Source organism: Bidens hawaiensis, unplaced genomic scaffold, assembly GCF_021521415.1.
Source record: "Bidens hawaiensis isolate Kalapana, Puna unplaced genomic scaffold, B.hawaiensis_p1.1 tig00014823_1, whole genome shotgun sequence".
Lineage (NCBI taxonomy): Eukaryota > Viridiplantae > Streptophyta > Magnoliopsida > Asterales > Asteraceae > Bidens > Bidens hawaiensis.
Window position 1 is genome coordinate 522,624 of NW_027492306.1, and position 14,364 is coordinate 536,987.

The 14,364-nt window shown below is 35.8% G+C and overlaps 1 pseudogene across 1 annotated transcript; it reads right to left on the reverse strand.

Moving 5' to 3' along the window:
* Window positions 1-201: 201 nt before the first annotated feature.
* On the reverse strand, window positions 202-12,631 carry LOC143547725 (transcriptional corepressor LEUNIG-like; annotated as a pseudogene). Its single transcript, XR_013137826.1, has 18 exons — window positions 12,363-12,631; window positions 11,800-11,897; window positions 11,118-11,227; window positions 10,675-11,040; window positions 10,112-10,197; window positions 9,962-10,040; window positions 9,779-9,854; window positions 9,401-9,450; window positions 8,992-9,288; window positions 8,632-8,832; window positions 7,164-7,385; window positions 6,955-7,066; window positions 2,685-2,794; window positions 2,460-2,609; window positions 2,221-2,376; window positions 1,671-1,787; window positions 1,402-1,608; window positions 202-501 (listed from the first exon to the last, which is right to left on the reverse strand). The product of XR_013137826.1 is annotated as a transcriptional corepressor LEUNIG-like (transcript).
* Window positions 12,632-14,364: the final 1,733 nt, after the last annotated feature.

Consider the following 14,364-nt stretch of genomic DNA (forward strand, 5'->3'; position numbering starts at 1 on the left):
TTATATAGCGTTGCATCTAATTTTTGAAAGAACTAATTTAGAGTTAATCTTTTGTATGTTAACTTCGAACACTTTTTGCTAGTAAACTTAGCATGCTGCAGTTCATATAAATGTTAAAAACATCTTATAATGCGAACAAACAACTATAACAGCTTAACCGCACGGGTAATACTGCTAGTTAACCAGTAATAAGAAAACACTCTAACAAAGACCCATTCAGTTGCACATAGTGCTTTTGAAGAACAATACAAGCTACAACAGTTGTACTGGTTAGATTAATTGTCTGTTTACATCTAAAATACATGAAATGTCACAAAATACATCATTATCATCCAAGCACATGGGGTCCACGTACATTCACTTCCAAAGTTTTACGATCTTATCATGGCTGGCGGAGGCTACCAAACCCGTAACTGTAGACAAGGCCAAACCAGCGATTAGCCCTTCATGTGCTGACAGTGTCATCGTCTTGTTCTCGGACATGTTCCATAGCTCAAGAGACTGCATGCATCCATCCATGAACACAAATAATCAGTTGGTAAGTTAGCACTTGAAATAATAAAAACTACAAAACTGTGAATGTGTAGAAATAAGATTCGAAAACAAAAGGCATGAAGATTAGCAAAAACAAGTTACTTTTATGTGAAGGTTTCACTATTTTCTACACTCACAATGTCAAGTTGGTGGATTCAAATTGATAAATCCAAACACAATTCGTATATTTATTCGTGTCAAAGAAATCATACACAAACAAACTAACCCATGTAACACATATATCTGAGTGGGTCAAATGGGTATATGGGTTGTAATAAGCCAGTAAATAGGTTGGTAGGTTGAACTTTAAAAGTATATTCGATGAGTCGGCCTTAACTTTAGTGCAACTCCAACTCAACTAGTTCATTAACTAGGTTAAATATGACAACCCATAACCTAATCATTTATGCGTCGTGCTAGGAATTGACAACCCACTCGATAGTAGGAGTGGCGATTTCCGAAACGACCTAAATGTGACACGAAAATAATCTGGTTTGGGTCGTGTTGGGGTTGACCTTTTTAACACTTTTTGTTAAACAAATCGGCCCACCCACCTTCTAATTAAACAGGCCAGTCCACTGAATCGTAAATCCCATTTGTTTACAACCCACCAACACCATTAGCATGTTGTATACAACTTGATTATTACCCACCAAACCTGCAACTTGTTTGACATGTTTTAATAAATGTGTTAAAACGGGTTTATTTGGATTAAACATTTTAAGTGTGCTCGGGTTAGGGTTGTGTTCGTGTCACCCCTCGATAGCATAAAGATTTAAAAGATCTGTTTACTTCTTTTTTTAGTGTATATCTTCAAACTAAAACAAATGTGTAGAGTTTACTGATAAGAAGCAGCCGAAAGCTAACCTGGTAACAACCAATGACCAATAACGAAGCGTAACTAGGATGAAAAACACAAGAATGGAACTTATTTCCATTACAACTAAGATCATGTATACACTCTCCTTCATTTCCAGGCAGAAGAGACCAAACCCTCACCGAGTCCTCGCTTACAGACGCCAAATACTCCCCTTTCGGGTCCCAGCAAATCGAATGAATCGGTTTGGTATGCCCCTGCCAAATTCATCAATAATGTTACAAAAAATGTATAAACAAAATACAAGTAAATACTATACCTGCAATGAATGCCTGCACGCTTGCGTCTCCGCATCTAGTATTGACACAATGTTTTCTGCAGCTGCTGCAAGATATCTTCCATGGCGAGGCTGGAATCTCACTTGAGCCATCCCACCCTGATTTAACGATATAAATTAACATACATACATATAGGGTAAGAATCCCAATTTCCTTTCAACCAAAAACCTAACCCCCCCCCCCAAAAAAAAAAAAAAAAAAAAAAACAAACACACACACCTTTTTCTAAAAAATATATAGTAATAAAATAAAACCTAAACCCCCCAAAAAAACCTAACCCTAAAAGCTAAACTAAACCCAAAGGCTAAACCGAGTTTTTTTTTCCTTTTTTTTGTTGAACGAAGGACGCTAGATAAACATTTTTGCCTTTTTTTATAATTAGAGGGGTTTTTTGAGTGGTCCAAAATGGTTCTCGATTCCCAAAAGGTTCTCACACGATTACAATCCTATATTTTATGTAATTTAGAAAACAAAATTAACAAAAAAACAAATTTATCGAGTGATTATATAGCAGGTGGTAAAGTTACATACCTTGAATACACGTGCATAACTACCATTATTTACGCTCCAGTACCTTATCTCCCCGTCCCCGTCACACGAGCAGATGAGGTCATCTTTGATGGGATGGAAGTCCAATGACATCACAGAGGCAGAATGCCCAATGAACGTGCGCAGTGAAAAGCCAGGCTGCAGTTTTAGAACATATAAGTAAAAAGCAGTCAATGAAAAAGTAATGGGAGAAGGTGCGTTAATAGCTAACAGTAACACACATTATCAGCATCCCAAACACGGACGGTTTTATCAAAAGATGACGTGGCAAGGCGAGGCATGCCCGGGCTGAAACGCACGTCCGTGATCAATGATGAATGTTCTTCGAGGGTGGTTTTCGGCTTTAGAGAATCTGTGTACCACAATACAGCCTGCATAACAAAAAGACAGTGTAATTAATTATATATTCTTGAGAATGCAGTGTAACACAAACTTTGAATCTTTACCTTCTTATCATGACCACCAGTGGCTAGAAGTTTACCATCCGATGAAAAGTGGCAACAGACTACCTTGCTTGCACTAGCCCGAACCGAATTCACCTCGGTAAATGTGAACTCTTACCAATACAAAGAAAACAGTCAGAAATTCAAATGATTAATTATGATAGGGGGTGTAAACAAGCCAGGCCAAGCCCGAGATCATAAAACATAAGAGAGCTCGGGCTCAAGCTTGGCTTATTTTATTACTGTACTTTTATATATCTATAATTGCAACTTTTGTATATAACTTAAAATATCTTACTTAACTGTTATTATCATAATTTTATGAGTGAATTGCACCTTTCGTCCTATATGTTTCGATCCAATTTCAGGTTCCGTCCTTTAACTAACGTATTTACAGGCATCGTCCTCTATGTTTTACTTTTTAATCAGGCTCCATCCTTTTGCCCTAACTAAAGTTAACTTTTCTCGTTAAGTTTAATCACAAGCCAAGGATGTGAGGGTAACATGGCAAATTTCGCTTTACCCTTTTCATCAGACACCAAGTACCTGATGGTTTGTTCGATTGATCGGCCGTCGAAGGAGTATCTGATGGATTGAGAGAAGAGTGCACACCGGAATACATACAAAGGATTCGCGAAAGAAATCTTCGAAAACGGTCTGAGGATTATGCAAAAAGGTGGGGAAATTCGAGATCGTGAGGAGCAAGAGGCTAATCAGCACCAAAGAAGCTATGGCGCGCCACGTATCATTTTGCAGAATATATATCTCGTCAGTTCCACCGCCGGATCCGACTCTTTATCTAATCGCCACAGTCAGGCAGTTTTCACAATGGTGAATGAAAATATATCTCTTGAGTTTTGATTAGAATACAGAATTCTTGTATTATCAAAGCTAAATGTGTCTTCATCGTTGTTATTATTATAATTTTCAAATAAATCATTGACAAAAGTTATCAAAATTTACCCAAATTAAAATGGAAAGTTGGAAGATGCTCGTGTATGTAGATGGATATAAATTTGTTTGTTGGATCGATTGGTCGTCAGTGTTACATATCAATTTGGTAATCAAGTGTATAATTGATAGAGAAGTACACTTTAGCCTGAAATTATTGATACCCTTTCTCATTCATGCTCCTGTTCATGTACATTAACCTCTTACAATGATAACCCTAAACTATTGGACATTTACACTTTAGTCCCTTTACTATTTAATACCTAACATTACTCCACCCTCATAAGATTTTTGTCCTCAAATCTGAATAAGGGAAAAAAATGCTCATCAAAACTATCAAATTCAAACTGTGCAAAATCTTTTGCAACATCATCTGGATGAAATTCCTTCATGTTACCAAGTGCCTTCTTCAACCTTCCTACAGGTTCCACCTTTGCAGGAAAAATAAAACTGAACTAAGGTGGCATAGAGACATGCTGTCTAAGACTGTCATTTGCTTCTGTTCTGACCTTTACATTTGCTTTCTGGGTAAATAAAAGAAATGCTATAAGCTCGACAACCATTTTTGTTATTATTGCATTTAATTGCAGTTTTGTTTGAAGTTCTTGCACTTTATGATCACTAGAAACCACACAATCATCACCCATAACACCAACTTTTCTGCATCTACTGGCTGCTCCTACTGACTTTGTGAATGGATAAACCTAATCACAATGGCATGCTCGTGTTTTTTCAATTTTGAAGTTCACCATTTCTCAAGTGTCAACTTTAAAGACAACCCATTGAGCTTGAAACCTATTTGTGTTGTCTTTGTAATCAACACATTTCCGATCATTATTCTCATCTATATCATATGCATCTTTGAGTTTAAAACTTGCAGCTCTAGAAATATCATTAGCTGATGAAAACAAAAGCAAAGAATCCGACACCCACACTATAATTTTGTCTAACCAAAGAATGGGTATGAACCCACCTGCAGCCCTTGAATTCGCAACAAATAGATGACTTCATTTGTAAACATATATGGTTTCAAACTTACAAACAAATTCTGCCATAACCATAAAATGATTATATGCTTCGTTTTGAACTATTACTTCCATTCATAGTCACATAACGGGTACGCGGTTCGCTAGGCTAGACGAATTCGGTACGGAGGGGGGTAGGTTCATTTTGGTACGAACCGGTACGATGTACCAAGAAGTGCGGTTCGAGGGAATTAAAAAAATTAATATATAAGTTATATATATTTCAAAAAATTAAAGTTAGTTATTTAAAAATATAATTTTCGCCTTATTATTTATATACACAGATATTTAAATGTAATTTTATGAAATAGCTATACTATATTGTAAAATATAAATTTGAGTAGTAAAATATAGGGTTATATTTAATAAAAATATAAACTTGAGGGTGAAAAATGAAGTTTTATGAAAAAAAAACTGCAAAAAAAGCAGCGACTCTTCACTATCGTTTTAGGGTTTTGGTCATGGGAGCCAAATCTGGAATCCCGCCCAAATAAATCCACTGTCCCGATTTCAATTGAGTATAATCGCGAATTCATAATCAATTAGAGCGACGGACCAGCGTCAATTGGTTCGCGAATTAGGGTTTTATGGATCGAACCGTACCGGATAATTGGTTCGCGAATTCTCCGGCGACCGGAACGCCGGCGAATTGCGATTGGGTACACAACGTACGAATTCGAAAATCGTGGGTCTGAGCGATTTATGCAACTATGCTTCCATTTATGGCAATCGTTCCAACTTAGACTAAAATGTTGTACGATCAATAATCAGAACCAAAACATGATGTGTTGATGGCTTAAAACCATCCCAAATTTCTAGCATCTTTTGGTTCAAATCAACCTTATTATTGGCTTCTAAACATAAATGTGATGTTGGTTCAATAGTGATTAATCCGACTTCCCAGACTTTGTTTTTGCCTACAATTGTAAAACAATTTTGAACTCCAAAATCTCACCACCTTTATATTCCAGATTACAACCCCAGCCGGTGAGTTGTTTTTGTAATGAAGATATCTAACACCAATTCCCGTAGGAACGAATACTTGCAATAAAGCGTCACCATCCAGTAATTCTTGAATCTCATTCCCACCCCTTCTAAGCATGTTATCAAATACCGTGGTTGCATACTTTAATTTAGTAACCGAAATGAAATACTCAACTCTGCATAACCAACATTCAATGCTTGTCCCATTGAATTTAGGCAATTCAATATTTGACAACCGATTAAAAACTGCCATAGTTGAATCAATCTCTGAGCACCAGTTTCATAAATCTGAGTGAAATTGTTGCTCGGGCCATCACGATTTTAATTAGGTTGATTATCTATCAAAGATTGAATGGCTTGCATGAGTGTTTCAAATTGGGAATACATTTTTTATTCCAATTTAGTTAACGCCGAGCAAGTCCTATCGACTGATTACGAGTCACTAGTTGCAGGAATTGGGGAACTGATCGAACGATGATCAACTGGATTGAAATCAAACAAGAATTCGGTGTTTCAGGAACGAAATTGATCAAACGAGTGATGAATTTCGAGAAATTGAAACGAAAAAAGAACGAAGAATTAAACCGATAACGGTGAATTAGGGTATGAAATCAAGAACTTCCGAGGATCGGAAGCTCTAATACCATTTGTTAGTTGTTACGTATCAATTTGGTAATCAAGTGTATGATCGATAGAGAGAAAGGGTGAAGACTTTAGTCCCTCTACTATTTAATACCTAACAGTCAGAGAGGTCTCTTAACTAACTTGCTGTCTGATGAAAAGGGTGAAGCAAAATTTTGATGTTACTCTCACATGCTTGGCATGTGAGTTTGGGCAAAAGGGCAGGCCTGATTGAAAAAGTAAAATGTAAAGGACGGCACACATAAGTACATTAGTTGAAGGAGCCTGGAATTTGATTGAAACATAAAAAACGAAAGTGCAATTCCACTCTAATTTTATATAGAATACAAAAATATCATATTACATAAGTATATATTTAATGTATTACATTAAAATTATATAAATAAAAGGTACGCAAGCTGGCTCGAGCTTGACATGTGAAGCTTGTTTATTAAATGAGCCTCATAAACGCTCGAGCTTAGCTCGATTCGAGTTTTTAGCAAGCCGGCCTCAAGCAGCTCATGAGCTTACACCACAACAAGTTTGAAGAACAGGTGGTTTTGGACATCAGAAATAGAAACAAAATTATGCAAAACGTACTAGCTAGTCAACCCGGCCCGACTTAATGCATTTTGCAACCTACACAAGTGACATATTTGAAGCAGGGGTATATTTTTAGAAGTCTGACTCACCTTTGCTTACATCCATACAACGACCAACTGCATCTCTGGGATCATTATCATCTAAAAAAGACTCCACGTTATCATCAAGTGATCCGTCCTCAACAAAATGATCCATATCAGCCTGCACAATGGTCTTTGTCATCCCACTGCAGAATATCATATTCACCAATAAGAGAAAAACAAAAAACTAAACCGCTTTTGAATCACTTGACACTCACCAATTGATTTGATGGGGAAGTGAGAGTTGTGGGACCCTCGTTCCCAAACATCATTAGAGGCTTGGAAGAAGTGGCATTATGTGGAAGTGCAATGACATCACCAGGTGTGTGAGTTGATGGTGTTGATGGTGCTGAACTTGGTGAGGGTCCCGCGGTGTTCCCCGTTCCTGAACTGTTGGCCGGTCCGGAAGATGACACTGGCTGCTTTCTCTTTCGTCCATTCTGTTTTTTAAAATAATATATGTTTTATTTCTTCTCTTCTTTTAGATCCTTGGGGGGGGGGGGGGTGGATGCATGCCAAACACCACCCTAAAGCTCATTATCCGATGCAGGCTCGAATAACCCGAAATTTGATTCAAACCAAATTCAAATTTCGAGGTGTTCGTGTCAAATCCGGATTTGATTCAAAAGTATTATTCGAATGCGAATCATATCACAATACGATTCGATTCAAATAACCCAAATAAGATTTATGTATGTACTTTTGTTTTTTATTTATATATATACATTGGGTTTCAATTTTTTTTTGGGCTGAAAAATATGAGCCAGTTCTTTACATTACTTATTTTACGGTTAACAAATAACCCGAATATGAGTCCTTTTGGCAGCTATTGTTTATCCTTTATGTTTCTGGACATTTTGACTTATTTTTGTTATGTTGTTGATGTTGCAACTAGTTTGAGGTTAAAACCTTCTAAATCCAGATACCAATTGAAGTAAGTATGAGTTATATATTAGTTTAGAAATCAATCAATCAATCAATCATACCCAGTGAAGACCCACCAACAGCAAAGCTATAGGTAGGGTCTGGGGAGGGTGGGATGTAGGCACACCGTACCTCTATCCAAAGGGATAAAGAGGTGGCTTCCAGAGAGACCTTCAGCTCTAAAGTACATATGTATGAAGCAATACAAAGGAAATCAAAGTTCAACAGTAATAATAATAATAATAATAATAATAATAATAGTAATGAAAATAATAATAATAATAATATATGGAAAGAATATACTAATACTATATATATGGGAAGAATAATACTAATACTAATACTAATACCATATATGTTACCAAAATAAGGTAAATAGAAGCCCTAAGTAATTCCGTTCTCCCTAAAAATCCTTAACTTTAATTATACTTCTCCACGAATTCCTATCCTCAACCATGTCCTCGGAAAGGTTTAAGTCTATCAAATCATGCTTAATCCTCTCATCCCACGTCTATTTAGGTCGTCCTCTACCCTCCTCCCTTCTATAGTAATTTTGGAAATATAATTTAATAATTTTGGAATTTTTTTTAATATTTTTTCCCTAATTCGGTTTGTTCGAATAGATGAGTATCGGGAACACTTATTTGAATCCGATTATTCGAATTTTAGACAAACTTAACTCGAATTTTGTTTTAGTATTTTCAAATTCGAATAACCCGAATTTGAGTCAATGAACACCCCTAAAAAGGGACAGAAATTGACCTGGTCGTTTCCTCTAAAGGAGTTTGACATGCTCCCATCTGCAGTTACACTACTTGTTCCCAATATTTTGTCTTGCTGGATATTGAGATTTGAATTTTGAATTAACGGGGCAGAAAGTGAGTGCTGAAGATGTGGCTGCTGCTGTGGATTATTATTTTGCTGCTGCTGCTGTTGCTGCTGCTGCAGCTGAGCCATTTTTAACTACAAAAAAGGTAGTTCAGTTTGCTTACAAAGCTACAAAACATATAACTCTTTATAAGCATGATAAATGAGAAAACACTATTAATATGAAAAAAAAAAACTATTAATATCATAACTTGTCAAATGATAAAACACTATTAATATGAAAAAAAAATGTACCTTGAGTAACATATCTGGATCACCACGAGGAATAACAGGCATAGATGAACCAAGATTTGGAACATCACCAACAGAATTAGAAAGACCTTCTTTACCCATACTCATGCTTCGGTTATTAAGAAGCATTCTAAGCCTTCTGCTTTTATCATTAGCAGACTGTGATGTCATGTTCTGTTGAGCTAATAAAAATTGGTGCTGATGCTGTGGTGTGAGCATTTGCAGCTGATGTAGCGGCTGGGAACCCTGCATGTATGACTTCTGCTGCTGTAGTAGACCAGACCGCAGCTGATCCAAACCCTGTTCAACCCAATTCAAGATTTCGTAAAAGTTAGAAAATAACCAAAGTACCAAACTTTTTGAATCATGTTAAATTTACACTTAAAAGTGTAAAATTCATTCATGAACTCACTGTGAGAGGCCATCCTTTCAATGTCAAATTGTTACCTCCTTGATTTGATCCTGTGAAAGTACACTTAATTAAATCAATTTATAGACAAATCACCATACGGAAACACTTTCATTTTCTATAATTAGTATACAGCTTTTTGTAATGCAAACCAACTTGTGATTCTGTTTGAGAGCCCATAACTCCCAAACATATTTGTTTTCTTAGAAAAATAATAAAAAAATATAAATCAAAATTGAAAAAAATTGTGTGTAATTGGGTCCAAAGGTTCAATATTTTTCAATTGGGTTGTTTTTTTTGTAATCCATGGAAACACAAAAATCAAGTACACAACAAAACGACGCGTTACAGACACGGTTTAATGGACTAAACCAACATTACCAGGAACTCCAATCAATGACCCTTCAGGTCCCGCAGCTCGAGGATTCAGTATTGGATTCATATCTGTCTTCATCTCCTATTTCATAAAAATTAATGCAAAAATGAGATAACAAATCTCACAGACACTTGAGGAATTATTGTCAATCCTTGTGCTTATATGTAATGTAATTATATAATACTCACCGATGCAGATCCTGGAAGTTGCTGGTGCCGACCTTGAACTTGAGGAGACATACTGCCAGATGTACCATGCAACACTTGTCTGTAAAATACAAACATTAAGTCTTTTTTGAATGTTTTTCTTTATTTTAAAACAATAGAACACAACATTACCCTGAAGGTTGCCCAGCTGCAGCAGATTTCAAAATGGATGCATGTTTTGGGTCCAAAAGTTGGCCAACATTCTCCCCATATCTTTGCTGAACAATAGAAAAAAGAAAGCAAGAATCAGATTTTTCTCGCAACTGAAGTCAACCATTTGACCGCACAAAAAAAACATAAAAGGACAAACATCATAACAAGCTAATATGCTTTCTTACAAAAGTCACTCTTAACAATTTTTGCACATTAAAGTCCCTCTACATGTTAAATTTGAACTGATTTTTTTAAAGAACTTGAACCAGTATGTTCAGATTGTTTTAACAAACAACCGGGGAAAAAATATAACCCACGTACGAGAAAGATAAACACGTAAGCAAAACAACCGGATGTACAGGTTTCAAGTTGTGTAGAATAAATTCATACTTTTGGTCAAATTTAATATGTAGGACTTTGATGTATAAAAAATTGTTGATGGACTTTTGTTACAAAAAAAACCAGAAAGTATGTTGGTTTTTTATTAGATTTGCCCTAAACATAAAACCAAAAGATATAAAAAAAATGAAAAAAAGATGTACCTTGATGGCTGCATCATCTAGTGCGTCCCTTGAAAGTGGCACTTTCAAATTCTCCTCATACATCTTAGTAGCCATGGCATTAGCAGTCCCAGGATTTTATCTCATTAGAGGCTCATTTCCAACAAGCCCATTTGAAGTTCCATTGAGTAAGTGGGCCCCATCTCTCCTCTGCTGTTGCTGCTGCTGCTGCTGATGTTGTGCTTGCTGTTGCTGCTGTTGCTGCTGCTGGTGTTGTGCTTGTTGAGCCTGACGTTGCAACATGAGTTGTTGCATTTGCATCTGCTGCTGCTGCTGTTGTGGATTAGGTGGTTGTTGAGGTTGTTGTTGCTGCTGCTGTTGTTGTTCCCTTGCTTTGATCAATTGTGTCTAGAATTAAGGAAACAGAGTGTGTTAAAACAAGTAGTGCATGTTGTGATAATAAAAGTATGAGAAATTAAACCGACTTCAATATAGGAAGCTGCAACTTCTGAGTGCTTCTCATTAGTCCTTGCAATAAAAATATCCCAAAACACGGACCACCATTCGAACAGAAAGCCACCCGGGGCGTCAATTGCTGCCAAAAAATTATAAATTACTTTATTATATTTATACAATCTAAAAACTATATGAACTAAAAAAGAAAGTTCTGTCTTGCAAAGAATTCTTATTGCTGGCGAAAACTATATATATTTTACATAAGCTAAAACTATATAAATTAAAATTAAAAAAATGTTCCTTTATTAAGAAAGAATCTTTGCAGAAAATTCTTATCTCTTCCTGAAACTATATAATCTAAAAACTATATGAGCTAAAAAGAAAGTTCTATCTTTTAAAGAAAAAAAAACTTTGCAACAAATTCTTATAGCTACCGAACACTAAATACATTTTATATAATAAAAAATTATATGATCTGAAATAAAAAGTTGTTCCTTTTCAAAAACCATCTTTGCAAAGAATATTTATAGCTACCGAAAACTATATACTATAAAACTATATGAACCAAAAGAAAAACTGTTCTTTTTAAAAAAAAAAAGGAAACTTATAACTGCCTAAAACTATATGCATTTTATATTATCCAAACTATATGAACTAAAATAAAAAATGTCCCTTTTTTAGAGAAATAATCTTTGCAAAGTTAATTCTTACCAACAGGATCAGATGAGACTTTTCCTTCAGCTTGAAAAGCCTGAGCAGAAGCTTTCAAATCCCTCTTTACCAAATAATCATGTATATAAACATCTAACCTAATTAATCAAACCAAAAACAACAAATTTACCAAATGAGCAAAGATTAAACATTTTATGAAAAAAAAAGAAAAAAGAATAATCAACACACAGCTTTTAAACATTTTAAAACTAGATTAAAAATCCATTTTCTTTTAACCATTTGTTTTCCTTCAAAATGCAGCAATAGTGAATCCACCAAGTAAACACAATTTACTACATAAAACAATTTTACTTTTATAAAAAAAACAGAAAAGCAGATAGATACACAAACCCTAGAACAAAAAAAGAGGCAAAAGAAAGAGAACAAAAAAAATCAAAAAGATTCAGAAAATGAACAAAATCAACAAAAATGAAAGATGCCCACATCCCAAATCTAGCAAAAATATCAAGATTACAATATAAAATAAAATAAAATTCGGATTTTTACAAGATTTAAAGAAGAAGAAGAAGAAGAAGAAGAAGAAGAAGAAGAAAAAGACTTACATTTTATCAGCCTCCCAGTTAGCCTGAGACATTTTGTCCAGATCAAGAAAAAACAAGAGTTAGATCTTCATATAATATAAAAACCTGGGCTTTTAGTCTCTGTAAAATGTTTTATTTTAATGCAAGATCCTTAGAGAGAGAGGAAAAGCCTGTTGCTGACTGAAGAGAATATCAAGGACTGTTGTTGCGTATATGTATGCGTATAATACCATATATATAATAATATTAATATGTGACTGCTCAAAACAATTTGGCAAGAAAGAGATGGCTGGAGATGGCTGTAGCCTCGTACATATAAATGTCCAAAATCAAAAGTGGTATCTTCCAACAAAATTCAAGTACAATGGTGTCCAAACCTAAATTAATTCAAAAATAATAATAGCTAGCTTTTTATTTGGTGTGTTTAGGGGTGTTATTCGGGTTAGTTTTTCAGGTTTTTTGGATCGGGTTATTTGGGTTTCAAAGTTTTAAATCTAGACCCGAAACCTAGCCTAAATCTCTCACGGTTTCTTCGGGTTCGGGTTTTTCGGGTTGAGTTAATTAGGTTTCGAGTATCCTAGGAAAAAAAACTACATTGCTTAATTTATATGTAACATATTCTTCTTTACTCGTAATGTAAATACACCAATAACTAAACAAAAATAAACCGATAAAACATCCTAAAAGAAGTAAAATTCAACAAAGTTCAACCATAATAAACAATATCGACATAATCGTCTATAGTATGCTAGTGATTAAGGAGTTGGATTATAGTTGTTTTTAGTCATAAAATGAAATATTAATAAAAAATAAACAATCGATTCATAATAGGTGTAATAAGAATAATTGTTTTGGACTAAATTATGATAATGTTTGCGGCTAAGGCTTAGTGTATATTACCTAAAAATACACATAGTTTTAAAACTAGAAGTTTATTTGGGTTTTTCGGGTTGACCCGAAACCTAGAATTCAGACGCAATAACCAACCTGAATTACTTTGGTTCGGGTTCGGGTTAGCCTTTTCTCGGGTTCGAGTTTCTCAGGTCGGGTTAGTTTGGGTTTGGGTATGGGTTTTCTCGGGTTGGATTTCGAGTTTCGTGTAAAAGTGACAGCCCTAGGTGTGTTGCTTGGGGATAGTTAGAATTGTTAGGATTAAACACACACACGAACCGAGCACAAACACGAAAGCAATAAACGAACACGAGGATTTAACGTGGTTCGGTCTAAACTAACTTACATCCACGGGTGGCAACTAGGTATTTCTTTTATTGAGTGACAAATAATTACAAGTACATATCGTTGTTTAAATAGATACTGAGCTAGGGTTTATAAATTTTTGAACAAGAAATCCAAACCGGGCCGGGCTTCGGTCTGGCCACCCTACACCCGTCAGCCCTTTGGGCTTCAACTAATAAATCGGGCCGCACAAGGCCTGCGAACCCAACAATCTCCCACTCAAAGGCCTTGAGTACTCTTGTTTGCACTCCTGATCATACTTCTGTAATATAAACATCTTCTAGTTACCACCGCCTTCTCATCAATTAACCTGAAGGCCCGTTGAAGCTCCCCGGAGCTCCAACACGTCAGTCACGACTAAAACTGCCCCTAACCTGTTCTCTGTCCCTCCCTGATCCCACTGAAACAAACTACCAGATCCTGAGATACCCTGAGAACAAACACTCTCCATATTCGGCAAGTAATCCACTGGAGAGACTTTTACAACTGGAATACTGGTTTTCTTAATCCACTCTCGACCTGGAACTGTAACTGAAACACGACCTGTGCTCCCACTGTCACGATGCCCTCTGACTGATTTAACCTTCCTAGCTCGTTCATCCTGAATCTTCACTTGGTTCTACCCACGAGATTCTGTGAACAGGACTTTGTCTTTCACCAAAACTGGATCCACTCCTTTCGGTGACATATCGACCATATACAATGAACCCATTTTCTTGCCAAGAGCAACCACGAGATTCCCTTTGACTACTTTTCACTGCCCATTCCCGAACTTAACATCGTGTGT